A 24,714-nucleotide genomic window follows, 5' to 3' on the forward strand; every position below is an offset into this window, starting at 1 on the left:
GGGACAGGGGAGCCTGGTGGCCTGCCGTCTATGGGGTCTCACAGAGTCGGACATGACTGAAGTGACTGAGCAGAAGCAACAGCAGCATGGACAAATATTACATCATTGCTAGAATAATTAACTGAATGTACATTTATTAATTTTCTATTGTGTGTCAGGGGTTGCATTGGGAGAACAGCGATGTAATATGATATGGACTCATTTATCAAGGAAAACCAGTGAAGGAACATTGTGGAGTTACAGTTTTTCTTAGAAGTATGTGTGTGCATGTGTGTGTGCTCAGTCACTCAGTCGTGTCCAACTCCTTGAGACTCCATGGACTATAGCCTGCCAGGCTCCTTTCTCCATGGGACTTCCAGGCAAGAATTCTGAAGTAGGTTGCCATTTCCTTCTCCAGGGGATCTTCGGAACCCGGGGACCAAACCAAAGTCTCCTGTGTCTCCTGCATTTCAGGCAGATTCTTTACTGCTGAGCCATCATGGAAGCCCTTGCTCAGAAGTATCTCACCTTAAAAAGGAAAGAGTAGAAAGAAGCTTGTCTGTGGGAATCTCTTAAAGAATATGGTTAATGACTATTTTACCTTAGTAGAAGTATATATCATATGGAATATGTTTTTATAGTTCAAATGTATCAGATTAGGTAAAATTTCATACTTATCATTGAGACTAGAACACAAATATTTCAGATTTTGTTATTAATCATCTTTGTTACATAATTATATCAAGCAGAATAGGCTATTATTCTGCACTAACAAACAACTCCAAAATCTTTGTGGTTTAAAAACAAGTTTATTTTTGTTCATGCTTTATGTGAATTATATTTGACCAAAAGGGCCCTTTGTGGTAGTTACTCAGGGATTGGGGCTGATGAAGGCTTCATCTTGACACAGGCTTCCCTGATTAAAGATCAGGGAAAAGAGGATATAATGGACAAACATGCTGACTCTCAAAGCTTCTGCCAGGAGGTGATGCATCTCACTGCAGCTCTCTTTTCATTGGCTAAAACAAGTTAGATCACTGCCCAAGCGCAACAGAATGGGGATGTATTGGGTTGGCCAAAAATTCACCTGGGTTTTTCCATAACATCTTACAGAAAAATCCGGATGAATTTCTTGGCCAACCCAGTATCATCCTTTTGCCTGGGGAGGCACCAAATATTTATACAGTCTATCACAGTAAACAGATAAAATGCTCAATAGAATGATAACTAAGTCAATCAGACTTCAGATCCAGGTTCAAATATTGAAATCTATAGTTTAGCCAGAAGCAGGGGAAGGGGAAGAAAAAATAACAGGGAAAATCCACATACTGTTTCCAAACTGAACTTGGGTCTACTCACCTGACATGGAGGAAAGCCAGTCTACTAACATCAGGTTGAGGTGAAGCAAAGTAAGTATCTATTGCAAGTCAAAGCAAGGAGAAGAGGAAGCTCATGCTTAAAAGACCCGAATTCTCCAATGACTTGCAGGAAAGGGTTTTTTAAGACAGTGTAAAGGAGAAAGAGGGTTGTGAGGTACGTGATCAGCTCTTGCTCTTCTCTAATTGGTTGATGGTGAGGTGACCGGGTGATGTTTCAAGAAACTCAATCATCAACCTTCTGGTTCCAACCAGTCTGGGGTCTACATTCTGGTGATCAGCATGCAGTTAACTTCCTCCACCTGGTAAGGGGTTTAATCTCTGCCAAACAACCCAAGGATATGTCTCAGGATACTATCTACAGTCCTTGAGGAGGAATTAGAAGGCTCTGACTTTGTTTTATGACTAGGTTATCAGCATTGTGTCTTTCTTGACTGCTTTTCTTTGTTTCTGCATTTTCTCACTTCTCTGGTTAAATTTATCCTTTGGAACTTGGGAAAGGCCCAGGAGGCCAAAGTTTTTTTTGCAAACAAGAGGCAGAGGACACAGGGAGAGGTGGCCCTGTCCCTAGGAAGGCCCTGCAGAATCCTGCTCAGTTTCAAGACAAGGAATGGAATTGCGGTGGTATACATCTAATTTTTTCAGTAAATGCCCTGAGATTCAATGTGGTCCTTCTGAATTTCTTCTTCAAATGAGCTATACCCAGCAGTATTCAAGTCATTGTCTGGAGAAGTCATTAATTCTTTTCCATGCCAACCATTTTACTGCCAAAGGTAAATGCTTTAATCTTGAAAGCATCAAGTTTGGCATCCAGAGGTGGGAGAGATCCACTAGCTGGGAGGTTCATTTTTTTCTCCTTTTCCCATCCTCTTTTCTTTATTTAAGTGTTAGGAACGCTTTATTCCACTGGTTTATGCAGGTTAGGGAAGAGTGGGATAATCCATTTCCCACAACTTTAATTCCTTCATCAAATAAACAGAGGTTTTCTATATATCTTAAACAAATATTACAACACATTTGCCAAGAACTGCTGTTAGAGATGTAAAGGTAATGCTGAAAAACATTGGGTAAATGGGTAAAATATGTTTTGTGCTTTCAAGTGTCCCACAGTCTCATATTATATAAGGATGTTCAAAGATAGAAAAATTCAAAAATTTTCAGAGCAGAGTGTCTAAATACTGAAGAAGTAGAAATCAAGGCAGAAAATGTAAAATGACCAAGTTGTCTGGTCAGGCACATAATGGACAGATATGACCCACAAATTAAAGAAAGACAATCTGGGAGTGGTGTGCAGTCAACAGAGTCACAGGGACGAGGCAGAAAGATATTGCATTAGGCTGGATTGGGAGGGGCTGGCAGAAGTAGAATTTAAAAGATCTGTTGACTGATGGAAGGTACAGGAGGTCAGAAGAGAAGTCAAGATTGACCACCAATCTTGTTCTCTCCCTATAGGAAGCTCCTGCCTGTTTGGGAATATCTACTGGCAGACAAGAAGCACCAGAATTCAGGAAGTCCACCTAAATATGAAACCACCATGTAAGTAGGACTGTACAGTTTCCCTCAGGGTTTTGTCCTAATGAGAAGAGTGAATATAACCAGGTTACAAAGGTTAGTCATTGCTTCTGCAATTGAAGTTATGTCAGGTCGTAGCTCTCAGACCACTCACCTGACCTTTCATGTCTCAGGGATTCTCCCTTGGATTTGTCAAAATACGGCTTCCCTGAAAATCACTTCTTTTGCTACTTATTTTCTTGCCAATGACAATCCATTCTTATGTCAATGGCATTATCTCTTTTCATTCTGTTACTCTTGGACAGGGGAGCAAACTTCTGTTTCCATGGTAACAGAGATGGTTAGACTTTATTGTGTTTCCTTCATCTGAGAGAAGAGATGGTTAGAGTGGGTTGGGTTGATGAGATCTTCTGAGACCACGAGAGTCCAATATTAGAGCTACAAGTGCCCATTTGGCTCCTTATGATCAGGTAAGGGCCATGGGGACTGTGACGGGAAACCTTCAAGTTCATTAAGAAGATATACTTGGTCTTTTTCTCCAAAAGCCTCTTCCCAAAGTAATAGTCATAAAGTTCCTCCCATCGATATGTGTCACTAAAAATGGAGAGAAGGAAGGTAACAATGATGGAACAAATGATGTAAGGAGATAGGCAAAAAAAGTGAGGGAAGGAAAGGGAATAGTGAGAAGATAGGAATAGGTAAGTAGGAGGAGTTGATCTATTGAGAAGGAAAGTTGTGGAAGTGGATTAAGACATTAGCAAAGTGGCATTTCCGATGGGCAATAGTGATGCAGAGGCATTTAGTAAGGCACAAGTGCTCTTCATGAATCTGAGGACCAAGTGGCAGGACAGAGCAGGGATCTGTTATAGATTCTTTTATCTTCTCTCTCAGATCCTGGTGAGACAAATAGTCCTTGGTGTGGAATCAGTGTGACACAAATGAGAGCCTAGGTGAACAGTGCTTTTCAGAAATGTGCATACTGCTGCTTCTAACTTCACCCAGACACCCATAAATATATTGGTGAATCAACTATGTGAGGGTTTTGTGATGTTGAATTGTGAGTTGGAGGGGGAGGGGTTTGAAGACTACTGCATGGAGGTGAACTCCCTAAAGACATGGTCGGTTGCTGAGGCTATATGCTTCTGGTTATGAAGAGCACCATTTGTATTGATAAAATTTGTAGATTACTTTTAGGGTTGTTTTCTTTTTTCTCTCCTAATCACCCCACTAAGGGACAGTGTAAAATGGGTGGAGGATTAATGTATGAGAATTTCACGTACTATTTTAAAGAAGGTGAAAGCTGCTCTCTTGTTCCCCTTTTAATGCTGATTTAAATAGGGTCAGTGTCATTCCACAGCCCTACAAGAGGCCCCTAACACTTCTTAGGTACACAAATCCCATGAGAAGAAAGGGTGAGAGGGAAACAGACCATCATAAAGGTATTATAGAAACCCCAATGCAAGAACTGTGATTGCCAAAAAAAAATGTTTTTTTCATCTTCAACTCTGGAATCTCTATATCTTTCATGAGAAAACTAATCCCACAATTTATGATGCATTTATGTCTCATTTACACTTAATTTATCAAAGCCACATTTTTCAGATAATTCTAAGATAACAGACGGATGACAGGCTTCTTTATTAAGCCAGTTTAAGAGGTAATTCTTGAAAGTGAAAAAAATAGACTTTACCCAAACTTACTAGAATTTGTTCTTGAGTTGGATTCAACTCCGAGTATTTCACAGCTTGGAAGATTTCAAACATGAAACAACCTGCTCTCCAATCTAATTATCAAGCTAAGCTTTCACTGACAAGGTATATTTTATTTATCAGACACTTATGTCATCAAGGGTTTTAACCAACTCTATATTGGGCAAGACCTGGCTACCTTCCAATTTATAATGTGCCATCTGATCACTTCGGAGCCACGGGGCCAGCAATTATCCAAGTCATCTATACTGACACAATAAAAACAGATTAGCCTTCTAAAACAAATGGATTTACAATTAGGTCATTAAGAAGATGGCCACCCTTCTAACCCCTTTTCTCCATCTCTGTCAGAAAGAAGGCCAAATAGGTCTGCTCATTTCCCACTATATTTCCCCTAACCCCTAAGGTATTTGGTGAGTGAAAAACCTATAAACTTTTCCTAATGCTTTTTATCTTCTGCTATTCTCCTCCATCCTGCCGCAGGTCATTTAAATAAATGTTTGCTGCTTGAATTCATTTGTCCTGGTGGCAGTGATTAATGTACCTGCTTGGTTTAATTTTATATGCATTTTATATCACCCATTGTGCATTTTCAGACTTATTAAATAAGTGCTCAATCTTTTCACATAGTCAGTAAGCATTTTATTTATATAATGTTTGTGTGTATATATCTGATTTTAAAAAGCATTTTCTTTTCCTTTGAAAATATAAATACCTATATCCTTAACCACCAGGGTTATGTTTGTTTTCTAATGCACGTGCTACAATGCAAAGTGAAGACAAAGCTCTAAAGTTAATAATCAGCTTCATTCATTTAAAACAAAACAGCTTCAAATTTAACTCCTTATTGACAACACTTTAAGTAGATTTCTTAATCACTTACCCAGAAGCAAATATCTACACTTTTCTTAACAAATGACTGGGTTAGAGGACTTTATAATATGGTTTATAGGCAGGATTTTACATGATTTTTATAAACTCAGTTTCATTAATGTGAAAAGTCCCATTTTGATTTTATGTGCATGCTTGGTCACTTGAGTCATGTCCAACTCTTTGCAACCCTCTGGACTGTAGCTTTTCAGGCTCCTTTGTCCATGGGATTCTCCAGACAAGAATACTGGCTTTCCCAGGTGGATCAGTGGGTAAAGAATCCGCCTGCAATGTAGGAGACATAAGAGACGCCAGTTCAATCCCTGTTATGGAAGATTCCTTGGAGGAGGTCATGGCAACCCACTCCAGTTCCATCACCAGGTGTGCAAAGAATTTTACTAGACCTAGTGTATTAAATCACTAATTTCAAAACTTCTTTATTCTGTCTTCAGTACATTAAAGGTAATATTTTCTCCTCTATACCTGCTCCTACAGTTTGAATATGATGCCACTAAAGAGCACTAAAAGCCAGAGAGTGTTACCAGTGGATAATTATGACTAAATGTACATACAAAATGCACACAAGCACATACATACACATACACACAATACTAAGAGGTTAAACAAAAGCATTTGATTGAAAGATAATGCTCATCTAGACCAATATTTTCAACCAGGATCTTTAAAATCCCCAACTTATTCAAACATTCTGGAACATTCTGCAAACTTTTGGTATAAATTTTGATATATTTTAAACTCACTTTAAAACTATAACTAAAAAAGCAATAACCCCACTCAAAATTGCTGCAGTAATACATTTTGCCAGTTGGAGGCGATCTGCATACTAACTAGGATGGTTAGGTTAATTGAATTTTGTGCCAATCTAAAAATTAATTTTCTTCTGCCACATCAACATATATGTCACATAACTTTGAGGTAGTAATTCTGTGAAGTTTTGTTCATTTGTTTATTTGTTTGACTTTTTAAAATTCAAATTTGAACATGTCTATATCTATAGAAGATAGTTCTTACTAGCATAGACTCTGGCCATGGCATAAAATTTAGTTAGACAATAACAAACAATATTATTAAAGTTCACATTTATTCAGCAACTTACTATGTAACACACAACACTTTAAGTTCCTTGCACAATCTATCTGGTTTAATGCACACACAACCCTATAAACTAGCTACTACTATTAACAAAATATTGAATAAATGAGGAAACTAAGGCACAGAGAGGTAAGTAAGCTGTCCCAAATCATGTAAGTAGTAGTCAGAAGAGCTTCCCAAGTGGAACTAGTGGTAAAGAACCTACCTGCCAATGCAGGAGACATAAGAGATATGTGTTCAATCCCTGGGTCAGGAAGATCTCCTGGAGGAGGGCATGGCAACCCAATCCAGTATTCTTGCCTGGAAACTCCCATGGCCAGAGGATCCTGGTGAGCTACAGTCGATGGGGTCACAAGGAATCGAACACAGTTGAAGTGACTGAGCAGCAGCAGTAGGCAAAAGTGGTGAGTTCTTAACCTAGGGGTGTGTGTGTGTTAGTTGCTCAGTTGTGTCTGACTCTTTGGGAGCCCGTGGACTGTAGCCTGCCAGGCTTCTCTATCCATAGAATTCTCCAGGAAAGAATATTGGAGTGGGTTGTCATTTCTTCTCCAGGGGATCTTCCTGATGTAGGAATTGAACTCAGGTCTCCTGCCTTTCAGGCAGATTCTTTACCATCTGAGCCACCAGAGAAGCCCTCTCAACCTAGTTGGTCAGGTTTCAATGCCCATACAGATTGCATTTAATGCCCATACCCAACTGTTTCTCATACTTTTTTGTTTTAAATGAGACTTCTGAGACATACGAATATATCCACATCTGTCTAATCATGGGAAATGCTGATATTTATAGTCTATGAGATAAAATTCTCTTTCATTTGTTAATGTAACTCTGCTAAGTCATTCACGCTTGCAATTATTTGCCTGCCCAATAAATCTTGATAAGAATATATGCTAGGTACTGGTAAAATAGAAAACACACTTCTTGCCCTCAAGTTCACAGTCTCATCTGTGAGACAATTGAGTCCAGATAATAAAAATACTCTAATTGGTATGATAGACTGAAACAAAATTCTGTGGGAACAGATACCTGATACTGGGGAAAGTTGAAGGGAGGAAAAAGGGATGACAGAGGATGAGATGATTGGATGGCATTACCAACTTGATGGATATGAGTTCGAGCAAGCTCCGGAAGTTGGTGATGGGCAGGGAAGCCTGGCGTGCTGCAGTCCATGGGGTCACAAAAAGTCAGACATGACTGAGCAACTGAAATGAACTGTCAATGAATCAAGCGAAGGTGGGAAAGCCATTCCAGATAGGGCCATTAGTGGGGAATTTCAAGTAAATAACTCAGTATGGCTAGAGTTCAGGGTTTAGTGAGGGCAATAAGGTGGAGATTTTGAAAAATGAACTTGGATAACCAAGTTGGATGAAATTAAAGAGGGCTGCGTGTGCTATGAAAGTAGCTTGGGTGCTGGTATGAAAGGAATGAGAAGAGTCCTTGCAGATTTTAAGCAAAATAGTGACCTTGTAAGCTTGGGGAAATGAATTGAAAGGGGAGCAGGGAATGGATGAGGAAGGCCACAGATAGAATCCATGTGAGAAATGAAGTAAAGGAAATGGTAATTCCAGTGATGATAAGGGGAGGCTGGATTAGATGAACGTCTCTCCTATGGACTGAGAGAAACATGTTCTCTGGCTGTGGAGGACTGAGATGTGAATCTGAGATTCCTGGCAACTTTGTCCTCTAACCTAAGAAGAGGCCAGTCCACACTAGAAGATAACGACACCAATATTCAGAAAGAAACAGAAGTGAGTAATCCTTGTTCAAATGCTACTAGCAAATTCCTCTTTGCAGTTTTTTTTTTTTTTTCTATTTTCATTTGCAATAAAGTGTCCTTGAATAATACAAGCAGAAAAAACTGAGCAAGTGGTCTTAAACCAAGGATTACAATAAAAAGTTGACACTGTGGGAACCTCAATGTATGACTTCCTCAACTCTTCACTCTTGTTATTTATTTGGTAAATTTCAGTTGTCGATATATGAAAATAGTCAAAGGGAGTTTCATCAGAGATAATGTCTTTGCCTTGTCCCTTTCCCCACAGTTTCCAAAGTCAATGACATATTCATTCATTTATTCTGCACTTGTTTACTGAGTATAGTATCTACTGGAATAGTATCTACTATTCCAGGCACAGAGGATAAAACAGTAAAAAAAGGAAGTCCAGTGCTCATGGAGCTTACATTTTAATAGAGATGTATAATAATGTAACAAGAAAGTGGAATGAAGCTAGGGACTTTCCCATATGAAAAATAGTTTATTTTCAGGTTTATGTTCTTGTGTTACTCCAGTAAGCTTGATTTTGCCTCAAACAATGCCTAGTATTTTAACTACTCACTTCTGATCCTAATGCTGGGAAAGCTTGAAGGCAGGAGAAGGGGATGACAGGGGATAAGATGGTTGGATGGCATCACAGACTCAATGGACATGAGTTTGAACAAACTCCTAGAAATGGTGAAGGAAGGGAAGCCTGGTGTGATGCAGTCAAAGGGGTTGCAAAGAGTCAGACACAACTCAACAACAATAACAACAAATGTAGAAGTATCCATGGCAATATAAAAAATAATGGACATGGTTATGTTCCAATAAAACTTTATTTACAAGACCATTAGGTGGGTTAGGTTTGGCCTGTGAATTGTAGCTTGCCAACCCCTTGACTGGATCATAGGATTTCCAAATCTAGGAGACTTTATGTAACAAACTACACAACCTAAAAGATCAAATGGGTTCCCCAGTGGCTCAGTGGTAAAGAACCCACCTGCCCATGCAGGAGACACCAATTCGATCCCTGCATCAGGAAGATCCCCTGAACAAGGAAATAGTAACCCACTCCAGTATTCTTGCTTGGGGAATCCCAAGGACAGAGGAGTCTGGTTGGGCTACAGTCCATGGTGTCATTAAAGAGTCAGACATGACTTAGCCACTAAACATCACCAAAGGATCAAATACTTTTTTGCCAGAAGTTTTTGGCTGACTTCCAGAAGGAGCTGTTTAACTTCTGTTGCTGCTGTTTAGTCACTAAGTCATGTCCAGCTCTTTGAGACCCCATGGACTGTAGCCCATCCAGGCTCTTCTGTGCATGGGATTTCCCAGGCAAGAATACTAGAGTGGGTTGCCATTTCCTTCTCCAGGGGATCTTCCCCACCCAGGAATCAAACTGGCATCTCCTGCATTGGCAGGCATATTCTTTACTGCTGAGCCATTGGGAAGCCTTCTGTTGAACTTTAAGGACAGTTAAATGAAGAAAAAGAAAGCAAACTGTGAGTTAAACCAAAGTGAAAATATATCATAAATCCTTATATGCTCTAAATATGGCTTGAGATTATACTGTAAATCCCAAAAGTACTAACAAGGTGGGGATCATAAACATGCATGCATGCTCAGTCACTCAGTCGTGTTTGACTCTGTGTGATCCTGTGGACTGTAGCCCAGCCAGGCTCCTCTATCCATGGGATTCTCCAGGCAAGAATACTGGGAAGGGTTGCCATGCTCACCTACAGGGGATCTTCCCAACCCAGAGACAGAATGGAGTTTCTTATGTCTCCTACAGTGGCAGGCGGGTTCTTTACCACTAGCACCACTTGGGAAGCCTTTTTTTTTTTCTCTTAAAACTATTATATAATCTATGGTATTGTTTTACTATAGATAGCATCTAAGAATTGAGGAGAAGGAACTGGCAACCCACTCCAGTATTCTTGCCTGGAGAATCCCAGGGACAGAGGAGCCTTGTGGGCTGCCCTCTATGGGGTCACACAGAGTCGGACACAACTGAAGTGACTTAGCAGCAGCAGCAGCAAGAATTGAGGAAACATAGTATTCCTTTCATGAGTAAGTTTGTTTCAACAGAAATTGTGTAAAAGTAGAATTAAAGCTTAGGGATGTATTTGGGTTTATCCAGTTCTGTTTAAAAGAGAGTATACTCTGACAGGGAGAAGGCAATGGCACCCCACTCCAGTACTCTTGCCTGGAAAATCCCATGGGCGGCTGCAGTCCATGGGGTTGCTAAGAGTCGGACACGGCTGAGCGACTTCACTTTCACTTTTCATTTCATGCATTGGAGAAGGAAATGGCAACCCACTCCAGTACTCTTGCCTGGAGAATCCCAGGGATGGGGGAGCCTGATTGGCTTCCATCTATGGGATTGCACAGATTCAGACACAACTGAAGCGACTTAGCAGTAGCAGTAACAGCATACTCTGACAGACATGAGTATTTCAGTGCCTGTTATAGTAAACACAGTAATGGGCAAATATTTTTCAAGTTTGATTAAAATAGTCTATAATAATAGAAAAATCAAAAATAATTAGCAACTTTCTTTTATCATATTTGATGTTCATCCGACTACCTACTAATTATTCATATGATTTTCTAGATACTAGGACAACGGAAACAGATCATGCTCACATGAACTTCATTAATATCTACTGCTTATTGACTGACTCTACTTGCATAAAATGCACTTTATATAAATTGTCATGACAATTTCATGGAATGGGACAATTATCTTCATTTCATATTGAATAGGTGGGGAAACCAAGACTTATGGAATTATGTAAATTTATAGGAGAAGGCAATGGCACCCCACTCCAGTACTCTTGCCTGGAAAATTCCATGGACGGAGCAGCCTGGTAGGCTGCAGTCCATGGGGTTGCTAAGAGTCGGACACGACTGAGTGACTTCCCTTTCACTTTTCCCTTTTCATGCATTGGAGAAGGAAATGGCAACCCACTCCAGTGTTCTTGCCTGGAGAATCCCAGGGACGGGGGAGCCTGGTGGGCTGCCGTCTATGGGGTCGCACAGAGTCGGACAGGAATGAAGCGACTTAGCAGCAGCAGCATACAACTAGTAAGTAGTGGATCTTAATTTAAGTTCAAGATTGATTGATCCTAATACCCACGCTATTAACCTCTGATCATTCTTGCCACTGGAAAGAAATAACCACCCACTGAAAACGATTAAATGGTCCTTCTGGGTAGTAAACTCAGTTCTGTTGAGATGAATTAGTTGCAGTTGCTAAACTATATAGGTAGGAACAGATCTTTGAATGCCAGTGGTTCCAATGTGATAAGTGCCCCAAAATGACCCACTCATACTTTATTCTAAGCCATTATTCTGACAGTTCAACTGCACCATTACAGTAGTTAATTTTGATAACATTCCTAAAAATAAATAAATATACGGTATAAATAAGCACAAATTCTAGAGCCAAACTTCCTGGGCTTGTATCCCCACTTACCAGCTGTGTGGCCTTGGACTGGTTACTTAAGCCTGAATTTACTCACCTATAAAATGGAGATTCTATTTGGATCTGCCTCATAACGTTATAGAAATGATTAAATGAGATAATCTATGTAAAGCACTTAATATGGCACTTAGAACACAGTAAATGAGTAACAATTCATACCTTTTTTAAAAAAGCCATGACTCAGATAATTGATTGGCAGTGTTCAAAAACAATCCTCTTAATGTCTCCCTCTGCCATACTGAAGCCAAAATGATTGACTGCTTTGCTTTGAGAAACAAATCCACTTCTGTAGCAGAGTACATTTAAGGTAAAAGTTCCAGTTTTTCAAAGGTCCCTCAATTCCCCCTTGACATGTCTACTAAATTTTAGATGACATAGTAAAATGCAAGGTGTCCTTTCTGAATGGCATTTCAAACATGAAGCCCAAAATTAGAGATTGGATCAGCCAACCCAGTTTCTGCCCACTTAATGGGGTAGTCAGTTCTGTCCTAAGGCTCACTACAAAATTATCACTAGCAAAATTATTTCAATGTGTTAGAAGCTGTCCTTCTGGACTGCTTGCATCAGTCATGGAAATCATATGATGAACTACCTAGCTGAGGTCAGGCAAACAGTGTTCTGAAATTTAGTCATTACACTTAAAGACTGACTGGGAAGAGGCTGCCATTCATACCACGTCAACTCCGCTTCCTCAGATCAGCTTACTCCAAGCAAGCCACACAGCAGCTCTATCATACAGGCAGATGAATGTTTGTGAAAATGTTAATAAAATGGCTGTTAGTTAAATCTGACAGCTTTGAGATTTGGGAGCCAGTCCTCTAGATAAATATGAAAGTAACTGGACAATTGCTCTAATCTGAACCTAGCCTTTATGTCTGATTCTGTGTCTGTTTCTGGCATTTTTCTAAGTATGTGCTTAGAAATAATAATTAGAATATATCGGCACTAGTGCAAGTGATGTGTCTTTCTTTCCTCTCAGGTATAATTCTGATTTTTAGAAACGAAGAGTTATGAATGCATTTTGCAAATGAAGAAACTGGAAAAAATGATGGAAGAGGACCATGTGGTATATGAAGGTATTATATTTTTTAGATTCCAACCATATAGCTTAAAGTTAATTTCAGTCCCTGAATGGACTATAATGCAAATATTACTACAGATAAAAATTGCAAAATCAAATAATTACCTTGTCAAAAACTAAAATTAAAAAAAAAAAGTTTTAGGGCTTCTTTTTCACTTCTGAAAATATCTATTAGTATGTAAGTTTATTATTATTACAAAGATGCTTTACTTCAACTGTTTTAAGGCTTTCTTTTTCTTTTTCTTAAATTGTAAATATTCTCTAGAGTATCAGTTACAAATAGATCAGTACACTCAATGTACTATAATAAGTACTAATGCAGTTTTTGCAACTTACAGCACTTTCTATGCTTCTGAAAGCATTTTTATGAATAATAGTATTGATCCCTAGACTAACATCATTTAAGGTCCAATTCAAATCTAATCTCCTCTACAGAACTGTCTCTAAAAGACTCCAGACTGAAAGACATCTAATGTCTTAGAGTACACATTTTCTGCCCATGCACTTGATTTTTATCTTTTATTTTCCATCACCTAATTAATGACTTAATTATCTGCTCATTTGTAATTATTCACCTCCTCATTCATCAATTCAATCTTTAATAAATGTGTCCTGAGTACATTCAATATATCCATCATTGTGCTGAAATCTGGGATATTAAATTACATAATAGTAATTGCTATATAATATAAAAACAGGACCAGAAGTCAGAAAACCTACCTCTGTTAAGAGGAGTAAAAGAAAGCATCACAGAGGAAAAGACACTGGGACTGGGACTTCCAGGATTGGATCCTGATAGTTTGCTAGGTGAGAAAGAGATCATTCCAGACCAAAGGATATGAAGAAATTATAAAATGGCAAGGAAGTTCAGAAAAGTGGATACATTTTCCCTGGTATTTCAACTCTCAGCCTGGATACATCATTTCCCAGTGGCCACTTTCTTCTGAGCATGGAGGCTTTCTCTGTTCATACTTGAATGGAAACACAGTCACACAAGTCCCTATTTGGAAAGGATCCTTCGAGGGAACTAGATAATCTTTCAATTATCAGAGTAATTAAATGCCCTGGGCTTCCTTTGTGGCTCAGCTGTAAAAATATCCGCCTACAACGCAGGAGACCTGGGTTCAATACCTGGCTTGGGAAGATCCCCTGGAGAAGGGAAATGCTATCCACTCCAGCATTCTGGCCTAGGGAATCCCATGGACTGTATAGTTCATGGGATCATAAAAAGTCAGACACAACTGAGCGACTTTCACTTCACTTCACTTCTGAGTAAGACACCCTGTTGTGACAGAATACCTTTATTGGGAGGGTACAGAAAGAATTAATTGATTAATCTAATGCTCCTGGCATACAATTATAAAATCTGGCCCTCTGGAAAAGCATATGCTGTAGTTGTCAGGGCTAGATATTGCCCTTTTTTGTAAAGACGCACACGTGTGTGCATGCTCAGTCGCTCAGGGGTGTCTGACTGTTTGCAACCCAGTGGACTGTAGTTCACAAGGCTCCTATGTCCATGGAATTTTCCAGGCAAGAATACTGCAATGGGTTGCCATTTTTTTCTCCAGGGGATCTTCCCCACCCAGAGATCAAACCTGCATCTCCTGTGGCTCCTGCATTGGCAGGCGGATTCTTTACCACTGCACCACTTGGGAAACCCAAAGTTGCACATACTTTTATGTAAAAAGACATCTTAGTTAAGCAGAACTGCGTGGATTGCCCATGTAGAAAGTTCTTGGTTTCACCACCTTCAGTTGGAAAGTTTATTTCCTCTCTTTTAGAATGAAGTATACTAACTATTCCTAAGTCTTTTGTAAATGTGTAGAGATCTTACCTCATGTTAGTAATTTTGCTCACTCCTGGATGGTACCAAAGTCTATAAAGTAAAGACTGGAATTAATGGTTAGTAACCTCAACAAAATAAACTGAGTTCATGAGGAAATCACAAACAAAATCCTACTGTGTGTGTGTAAAAACTAAGTGAATGGGAAAAATGCAATATGGAAAACTGGATTTCTGCTAACTTAATGTCAGGGTTGGAGTAATACAAGCATTTCCTTCATTAAGCTTCATCCTCATCAGATTCTAATTATTACCTGTCACAGGTAATTATTTTAGGTGTTACCTGTAGCTATGATAAGGCTTCCCAGGTGGCAGTAGTGTTTAAGAACTTGCCTACCAATGCAGGAAAGATTCGAGTTCTATCCCTGGGTCAGGAAGATCTCCTGGAGGAGGGTGTGACAACTCACTTCAGTATCCTTGCCTGGAGAATCCCATGGACAGAGGAGCCTGGCAGGCTATAGTCCATAGTGTTGCACAGGTGGCATGACTGAAAAGACTTAGCATATGTGCACATAGCTGTGATGATGGCTCTCTATTTCTCAACTAGGTAAGTCATTTGGCAAAGGAATTTTTGAAGACTGGAAAACAAATTTAAGTGGAATTTCTTTTAAAGATCTTAAAAGTCACATTTCATTATCTCTTTGTCAACTTAACTTTTGTGACAGAAGAAACTGTGTTCTAAGAGAAGCAGCCCCAAGACAAAAAAGTGTGGTCAAGTGACTAAGGAAGTGCCTGGGAAAACTATGGAAGGGAATAGAAAAAAAAAAATGAAGAGAAGGCAGGAAGGTGCCATCTCAGACTGCCTTAGTCAGGGCTGCTGCAGGAGACCTGTGGAGCGTGAGCTATGCCTCAAAATTATCCTGAAAAGTAACAAGGAAGGTGGATTTTCATACCTTGTATTCATTGTTATACCCAATGAATTAGGCCACCTAGAGGCACATGGAACTTGCTAGGTACTTGTATCTCTCAGGGTATACAGACAGTGTCCTATGATAGCCTGAAGATGGGCTACAAAAAAAAAAAAAAAGACAGATACTGGCTATTGGAAAAGAAGGAGTATTTTTTAGGAGGGTCCTTTGGGAGTCATATAGGATCTTAGCCCTGCAACCAGGGATCGAACCTGTGCCCCCTACAGCGGAGTCTTAAGCACTGGACAACCAGGGAATTACCAAGGAGTATTTTAAAGACAGAGAAAAAAGCAAAAAGTGAAAGGAATGGAGAGAAAGGGAGAGAGAGGGATGGAGGGAAAAGAAGAGGAGAAGACAAGAAAAAAGGGACCGGGGGGAGGGGAAAAGAAAATAACATTGAAAATGGAAGGAATGCAAGAGATCTACATGGAGCCCTGATACAGGCTAACTTGAGAATAACCTAGGAAAATGCTAGATGTAAAATCTGATACCTATTTTAATTTTCCTTACCAGTCTTACCTGCCCCCTGGGGAAACTTTATTATTAACCCATTAGTCCCAGCATTCAGGAATGCGAAAGTACTTAGTTGGGGCAAGAATGAGAACAAACCACTCCACTTTATTTACATGCCACCCGCTATCCTCCCTTTGGATACATCTGTGGCACTTTAGCGTCTGTATGTAACTTATTCTAAAGAAATTCTGTCCAAGTCGATCAGCACAATCCTGTCATGTGTGTGGTGGTTGACTCTTGCTTGTCGTTCTCTTTTTCGTGCTTTCTGAGCTCAAAACTTTGTAACCCACATTGGGTCCCCCTGTCATTAGTGTGAGGTGAGAGATTATGCTTCTGTATGAAATAGGCAGGTATGTATTAGTTTGATTTCTCTTCGGAGGAGAGAACTGGAAGGTAATTTGCATGCTCTGATGTTCCAAGATAGCTTAAAAGTTACCCCTTCTTTCCTTGACACTGATGAAACAAGACTATACCCACAGGCAATGACTCAAGGTCACACTTTGGATTTTCCTTCATCTTTGATTTCCCTTCATTCAATCCGTGCAAATTTATATTGGTAAAATGAGCTCACTTTGTACTGAATGACCCATCTTAATGAATACTGATGTTGTGTAACTTCTCATACTCCGAGTTCTGTCAGGCATTTACATGACAGTCTCTAGTGAATAGAGCAGGCTAGAATTGAATGGTTCCATGAATTCCTTTCTGCCCAAGGAGCTAAATATTTCTACCAGCTTCAATGAGATTTTAAAAAGAAGAATTTTTTATTTTACTTCTGATAAAATTCTGTGCCTCAAATCTTTTCTTTCTGCTATATCTTCAAAGGACATATCTTTTTTTTTAATTTGTTTATTTTACTTGGAGGCTAATTACTTTACAATATTGTTTTGCCATACATTGACATGAATCAGCCATGGGTGTACCTGTTTTGCCCATCCTGAGCCCCTCTCCCACCTCCCTTCTTATCTCATCCTTCGGGGTCATCCCAGTGCACCAGCCCTGAGCGCCCTGTCTCATGTATCAAACCTGGACTGGTGATCTTTTTCAGATATGATAGTTTACATGTTTCAATGCGATTCTCTCAGATCATCCCACTCTCACCTTCTCCCACAGGGTCCAAAAGACTGTTCTATACATCTGTGTCTCTTTTGCTGTCTCGCATACAGGGTTATCGTTACCTTCTTTCTAAATTCCATATATATGTGTTGCTGCTGCTGCTAAGTCACTTCAGTCCTGTCCAACTCTGTGCGACCCCATAGACGGCCGCCCATCAGGCTCTGCCGTCCCTGGGATTCTCCAGGCAAGAACACTGGAGTGGGTTGCCATTTCCTTCTCCAATGTATGAAAGTGAAAAGTGAAAGGGAAGTCGCTCAGTCTTGTCCGACTTAGCGACCCCACAAACTGCAGCCTACCAGGCTCCTCGGTCCATGGGATTTTCCAGGCAAGAGTACTGGAGTGGGGTGCCATTGCCTTCTCCGATATATGCGTTAGTATACTGTATTGGCGGAGAAGGCAATGGCACCCCACTCCAGTACTCTTGCCTGGAAAATCCCATGGATGGAGAAGTCTGGTGGGCTGCAGTCCATGGAGTCGCTAAGAGTCAGACACGACTGAATGACTTCACTTTCACATTTCACTTTCATGCATTGGAGAAGGAAATGGCAACCCACTTCAGTGTTCTTCCCTGGAGAATCCCAGGGGCGGCAGAGCCTGGTGGGCTGCTGTCTCTGGGGTCCCACAGAGTTGGACACGACTGAAGCGACTTAGCAGCATACTGTATTGGTGTTTTTCTTTCTGGCTTACTTCACTCTGTATAATAGGCTCCAGTTTCATCCACCTCATTAGAACTGATTCAAATGCATTCTTTTTAATGGCTGAATAATACTCCATTGTGTATATGTACCACAGCTTTCTTATCCACTCATCTGCTGATGGACATCTAGGTTGCTTCCATGTCCTGGCTATTATAAACAGTGCTGCGATGAACATTGGGGTACACGTGTCTCTTTCAGTTCTGGTTTCCTCAGTGTGTATGCCCAGCAGTGGGATTGCTGGGTCATAAGGCAGTTCTATTTCCAGTTTTTTAAGGAATCTCCACACTGTTCTCCATAGTGGCTGTACTAGTTTGCATTCCCACCAACAGTGTAAGAGGGTTCCCTTTTCTCCACACCCTCTCCAGCATTTATTTTTTGTAGACTTTTTGATAGCAGCCATTCTGACCAGCGTGAGATGGTACCTCATTGTGGTTTTGATTTGCATTTCTCTGATAATGAATGATGTTGACCATTTTTTCATGTGTTTGTTAGCCATCTGTATGCAAAGGACATATCTTGATATCACTATTTGTTAATACATGTGAAGATACTACCTCCAAATTTTCAATAATCAATTTAAAACATTGTTATAAATATCAAAGAAAGTAGCCAAATGACACTTGAAATTAATTGTATTTGTAAAACTCTTGAGAAAAAAATTTAAATATTTTCATGTACATTGAGAAAATAGACTATAAGATCAGCTGTATTCCCTTAAAAGAAAAATATCTTCATTGATAGTAGCGCATAATACAGTGTGCGTGAATGCTCTGTCGTGTCCACCTCTTTGTGACTTCATAGAATGCAACCTTCCAGGCTCCTCTATCAATGAAATGTTTCAAGCAAAAATACTGGAGCAGGTTGCCATTTCCTCCTCCAGAGGATCTTTCAGATCCAGGGATCGAAACCAGGTCTCCTGCAGCTCCTGCCTTGGCAGGCAGATCCTTTATCACTGAGCCACCTGGGAAGCCCTGAATAATACAGAAGTGTTGCCAAATCCAGGTTCATATGTTCGAGGCATAGTGAGGCCAAACAAACACAAACATCAGGGTTTGGAACAGACAAAGGTTTACTTCAGGGTTTCAAGCAAAAAGAACAGATGGCTTATGCTCAAAAGACCCAAACTCAAGGATGGTTTTCAGGAAAGAGTTTTTAAAGGCAAAATTTGGGATGAGGGCTACAGGGTATGTGACTTTCTTCTGGTTGATTGATGGGTAAGAGGGTGATATTTCTGGAGTCTAGATCAACTTCTGGTTCCAACCAGTCTGGGGTCCAGATCCTTGTGGTCAGCCTGCAGTCACCATCTTCCACCCCATGAGGGATCCTAGTTCCTGTTGTTGTTAGTCATGTGGTCATGTCCAACTCCTGGGATTTCCCAGGAAAGAATACTGGAGTAGGTTGCCGTTTCCTTCTCTAGAGGATCTTCCCAACCCAGGGATGGAGTCTCTGTCCCCTATATTGGCAGGAGGATTCTTTACCACTGAGCCACATGGGAAGTCCTGTAAGAACAACTCAAAGACGGGCACCAGATGGTTATCTAAATCCCTTCAGGAAGAACTAAAAGTCTTGTGAATGTCTTATGCTATTAACTGCTTGATTCTGCTCTTTGGGACTCAGGGAAGGCCTAGGAGACTAAATCCTTTTTTCTACAAACAAGAAAGCATCAAGGAGGGGTTTTGTACCCAGAAGGACTCTGCAGGATCCTGCTTGGTTTCAGAAGCACCATAATTGCTTTTCTCTAGTTCGTGTTAATGGGTATTCACATTTTCTCTAAATGTTTGATCTAACAAATTATGCTACAAACACCTTCTTTTTACACCTACACATACAAGTTAAAATTCCTAAAATGGTATTGCTAGATCAAAGAGTAAGTGCATTTTAAATGTTGAGATATTGCTCAATTATTCCCAAAGAATTGTACCAAAGTCCACTTCCCCCAACAATAACAGAGTTCTCTTCAGCACTTATCATCACAAAATTATATTGATCTTTCTGTGTTTTTCATTATGATTGGCATTTGTATTATCTGTATGAATAGCCTGTTCTTTTTGTACATATTAAAATTTGGTCATTTTTGTTTCTCAAAATGATTTGTAATGTGTTAAGAATATTATTTGAAGGAGTTTAATTTATATATATTTATCCCAGTTTCTTTTTGATGTTTTGCTTATAGTATTTTTCTCTGTAAAGAATTTTGAGTTTTCAATCTTCTCTTTTTTATGACTTTTGAGTTTGAGATTTTCTTATTCAATTTATCCTCACTCCTAAATTTTTTAAAAAATTCTGTTTTAAAGAATGTGATCCCCTCTGAGTCAATCCTGGTCTCCATCTCCCCTGGACACAGTGATTGGTTTAAGTATGAGCACATGACTCAGCTGCTGCTTACAATGGAAAGATCTCTCTATCCGTTCTAGTGAGACTAGTGGTGGAAGAATCTGCTGCTCCTGGCAGCCATCTTTCTTGCCATACCGTCTCATGCATGTGTGCTTCAGTAGCTTCAGTTGTGTCCAACTCTATGGACTGTGTAGCCTGCCAGGATTCTCTATCCATGGGATTCTCCAGGCAATAATACTGGAGTGGGTTGCCAGGCTCTCCTCCAGGAGAGCTTCTGGACCCAGGGTTTGAACCTGTCTGTCTTACGTCTCCTGCATGGGAGGATGCGTTCTTTACCACTAGGAAGCCCCCACTGAGCTTTGGCACCTAGAACAAAATGCAGCCCTCCTGATTTCTTCTGATCAGCCACATCAAGCAGAGGGCTCCTGTTACTGCCCTAAGCTGGCAGAGTTTGTTTATGTTGTCACAGAAAGGTTGGGAGCAAAGTGCTATTAGCCCCTATTGACTCATTTTTATGGCGCTTCTTGTCACCTAAAAGTCGCCTATCATCATGTACAAAAGGACCCCCTTCTCTTTCTTGGCACCATCTCACCAAGTCCCGGCGCTTCCTGATTCATGAGTCAAATCTGGTATTTATCTCACTCATATATCTTTCTGCTAGTTAATCTGTCCTGCCCCTTAGATTTAACTTGAATCCCAAATCTCTCACCCAGTGAAATTGCTACAATTATACAGAACTGTGACCTCAACATTTTAACACAACATTAGTAAAAATTATTGAATAGAATAGAAATGAGAAGAGAAACTGGTGGCATCCTACTGGAAAATACTTTTTTCTTTTTTCCTTCCTTCCCTCTTTCTTCCTCATCTTCCTCTTCCTCCTCCTCCTCTTCATCTTCCTTTTGTATGTGTTACTAGACTGAGAATCAGTCTCTGAATGAGAGTTATCTGGTTCCAGTTATAGCTTCTCCACTTACTAATGGCATAACTTTGGGGGAAGTTAGTCAAGTTTCTATGCCTCAGTGGTCTCATCTGTAAAACAGGAATTCAAATGGGAATAAAATAATAATAGCACTTGACTCCTAGTGTCTTTATGAGGATTCAGTGAGTGTTTCATGTGGTACAAGATAAGATAGCTGGTGACTGGTAGAGACAGAAAGTGCTTGGTAGAGGTGTGCATTTAAATTCAAGTTGCGCTGCCACTCAACACTACCTACCACCTCTCGACAATTAAAAATGAAGATGTTAATCATACCAACTTATGTAATTATGAGTATCACAAAAGATGATGCATGTAAAGCACTTAGGCACTGTAGCTAGTACATAGACATCACTAAATTCAGTGTAGCTTTATTGCTACTATTGTTATTATTTATAAAAGCATTCAGTTCTTTTGATTTCCTGTGCATTATTCTTTCCATTATTTTATATGACTCAGGTCCCTCTTTTCAAAACTAAGCTATTTGGCTGTTGGTACCTAAATAAATCTTTGTTCTTTTAAAGGAAGTAAAATGAAAATAAAATAAAAAATTTATACATAATCCTCCCCAATTTTAATAACTCCCCCTACAATAGACTTCTAAATGTAGTGCTTAGAATACCATTTCTAAGAGTTAATAAATCTTCAAAGCCTTTTATTTTTCTAGCTGTGTTTCAAGTTTCTTTCATTACATGTAGAAAGATCATGCTATGACTTCAGAACAATGCTGCTGTTCATTCTGCAGTCCTCAGTTGCCCTTGAAATAAGATCAAGCCTTCACATTGCTATTATTGCAGGATTCTCAAGATAGAAAAAAAAACTCAGTGCATTGAAGGCCCCTTACCACCATCTTTTATTGATACTATATCTGAGTATATATGATGTTTTATCACATGAAAATTTGACTCAGGTACCAGATACTAAAGAAAGTTCTGATGTGGAGAAATAATGATTGATGCACTAGATTGCTTTTTGGGAGCTCTTCCCTAGGACTCGTCTGACAGGTGAAGGTGGGAACAGTGGTATGTCTGTGCTCCTGGCAGCCATGCAACACGCCTCTGCTTGTCGGTCCTGGCACCTGCTTATGTTGCTAAATCCCCATCTGTGAATCCTCTTAGGTTCTGATTCTTCCCTCATGAATTATTTCCTTGACTCCTGACTCAAACGTGGCCCCATCCTTCTACTACAGGGCTCTGTAGTCTCCCATGATCTCTGAACATTCCTTCTTTTGAGCTCTTCTTGCAGGTTAACTGGTGAAGGCTTCCGTCTGGCCCCCCACCTCTCTTCACATCCCTCTTCCCAGGTCCTGCTCCCAGAATAACTGCCCCCAGACACAGGTCATCTGGAATTCTATGAACTACTTCGTTGATTGTCACCTGGATAACTTGGGATAAATACAGATTATGGATTTCCCAGTTCATTTGGTCTTGGTGTATGCTGCTGCTAAGTCACTTCAGTCGTGTCCGACTCTGTGCGACCCCATAGATGGCAGCCCACCAGGCTCTGCCCGTCCCTGGAATTCTCCAGGCAAGAACACTTGAGTGGGTTGCCATTTCCTTCTCCAATGCAAGTGAAGGCGCTCAGTCGTGTCCGACCCTCAGTGACCCCATGGACTGCAGCCTTCCAGGCTGCTCTGTCCATCGGATTTTCCAGGCAAGAGTACTGGAGTGGGGTGCCAATGCCTTCTCCGGTCTTGGTGTATAGATCTGTATGATTTAAAAGCTTCCCAGATAATCCTGAAGTATATCTAAGTTTGGCAGCTACATCTTACATAATCACTACCACCTCAGTTTTCCTAAATCATGGTTCAGATCATGCCAAGTTCCTGTTCAAAATACCTTAATGTTGCTCCAATGCCTACAAATTAAATTCAGAATCTCTAACCTGATACATAAAATCACCATAATTTGTTAATATTTATTTGTTTGTTTATTTGGCTGCTCCAGGCAGGTCTTAGTGGGCTATTTAGTTGAGGCATGCCAGATCTTTTTTCTTTCCAGTGGAGGCACGTGAACCCTTAGTTGTGGCATGTGGGATCTTTTTTTTTAAGTTGAGGCATTTGAACTCTTAGTTGTAGCATGTGGGATCTAGTTCCCTAACCAGGTATTGAACCCAGGCCCCCTACATTGGGAGCACAGAGTCTTAGCCACTGGACCACCAGAGAAGTCCCAAGATCCCCAAAATTTAGCTTCAACAATTATCTACTTTTCTTTCCATTGCTCCCATGTACGCATCATTTTCTCTGCCATGGGTTTCCAGCCTCCATGATTTAACAAATGCCTTACCCTCTACCTAGAGCACCCTTTTCCTACCTCAATTAGCTTCTCTTACCATCTTGTAAGACTCAACTCAAATTCTACATCAGAGCCTCACTTAACCTTCCTTCACCACCTTCATCCCCATATGGAATTTTCATTCACTCAATTAGCAGATATTTACTGAGAAGCAACCATGTGCCTGGTAGTAGGGAAAACACTGGTGATACTGGGCCCCAAGGAACACAGCCTTCATGGAGCTTACAGTCTAGCAGATTTATGTCTTTGAACCCTTGCATCACTTGACCTGTGCCTTTTTCCTGACACTGACCTTGTCTAGGTTATTTCTGTGTATGTCCTGTGTTCTCTCTTAAATTGTAAATCCATCTGTTGTGCCCTGCAGCATCTGCCGTGGGGTTGTACACATGGCTGGTGCTCTTCTAAGTGCTATTGGACTTGGAGTAGAATTCCTCTACGGAGATGAGCACAAAGTAGGTGCTCAACATTGATTGACATGAGACATGTCAACTACTGAGGATCGTTGTCTGCAATAGAAAATATGCAAAGCTGCAAAACAGGCAAAATGTTGCTCAACTTTTAAAGGTAAGTGTGTTTTTCTCAAAATGCCCTTAATATTAGCATCTGAAGCTAGAATACTTTGAATTACCCTTCAGAGGAAAGTACTGAAATAATTATAAGCCCACGTATGATTTATCAACCACATTGGTGAATTGAGATAAGAGAATATGCACAAGGTGCCCACATCAGCTTCATTCTCAGGAATAAAACTGAAGAGTTTCCTTTCTTGAAAATACCAAGGTAGGCAGGCTCAAGAAGAAATAATAGTAATAAAAACAGCTTGAAGGTATGTGACCAGCCTCTAAATTCTGCAATAAATGCACTTTGTTGAACATTAGTGTCAGCATGTCATAACGTCAGCTTATTTGATGTGGCATAACTCCTGTAAGTCTTCTTAAAATGTCAAAATACAGGCTAGAGCTCTTTTTTTTTTTTTTTTTTCCTGTAGAGGAAATAGGAAATAGTAATAAATTTTTATACTGTGTGCAGGCTGCTGGCCAGGTTTGTTTCCCAGCCCCCGGGTTGGGTGTCAAGTGGTTCTACCTTTGAGGAACATGAAATGTGGTCCCATGGGTATATGGTAATGTGTCTCCTGTGTTTACTAAAA

At 40.1% G+C, this 24,714-nt stretch overlaps 1 long non-coding RNA gene across 1 annotated transcript in view; it reads left to right on the top strand.

Moving 5' to 3' along the window:
- Positions 1-3,227: 3,227 nt before the first annotated feature.
- The window catches only part of LOC139183133 (uncharacterized), a 35,098-nt gene continuing 13,611 nt past the window's right edge, over positions 3,228-24,714 (top strand). The window contains exons 1-2 of the long non-coding RNA XR_011566617.1: positions 3,228-3,337; positions 12,782-12,878. This is a non-coding gene — a long non-coding RNA (uncharacterized lncRNA). The remainder of the gene's footprint in view (positions 3,338-12,781; positions 12,879-24,714) is intronic.

This window comes from Bos indicus, chromosome 5 (assembly GCF_029378745.1).
Source record: "Bos indicus isolate NIAB-ARS_2022 breed Sahiwal x Tharparkar chromosome 5, NIAB-ARS_B.indTharparkar_mat_pri_1.0, whole genome shotgun sequence".
Taxonomy (NCBI): domain Eukaryota; kingdom Metazoa; phylum Chordata; class Mammalia; order Artiodactyla; family Bovidae; genus Bos; species Bos indicus.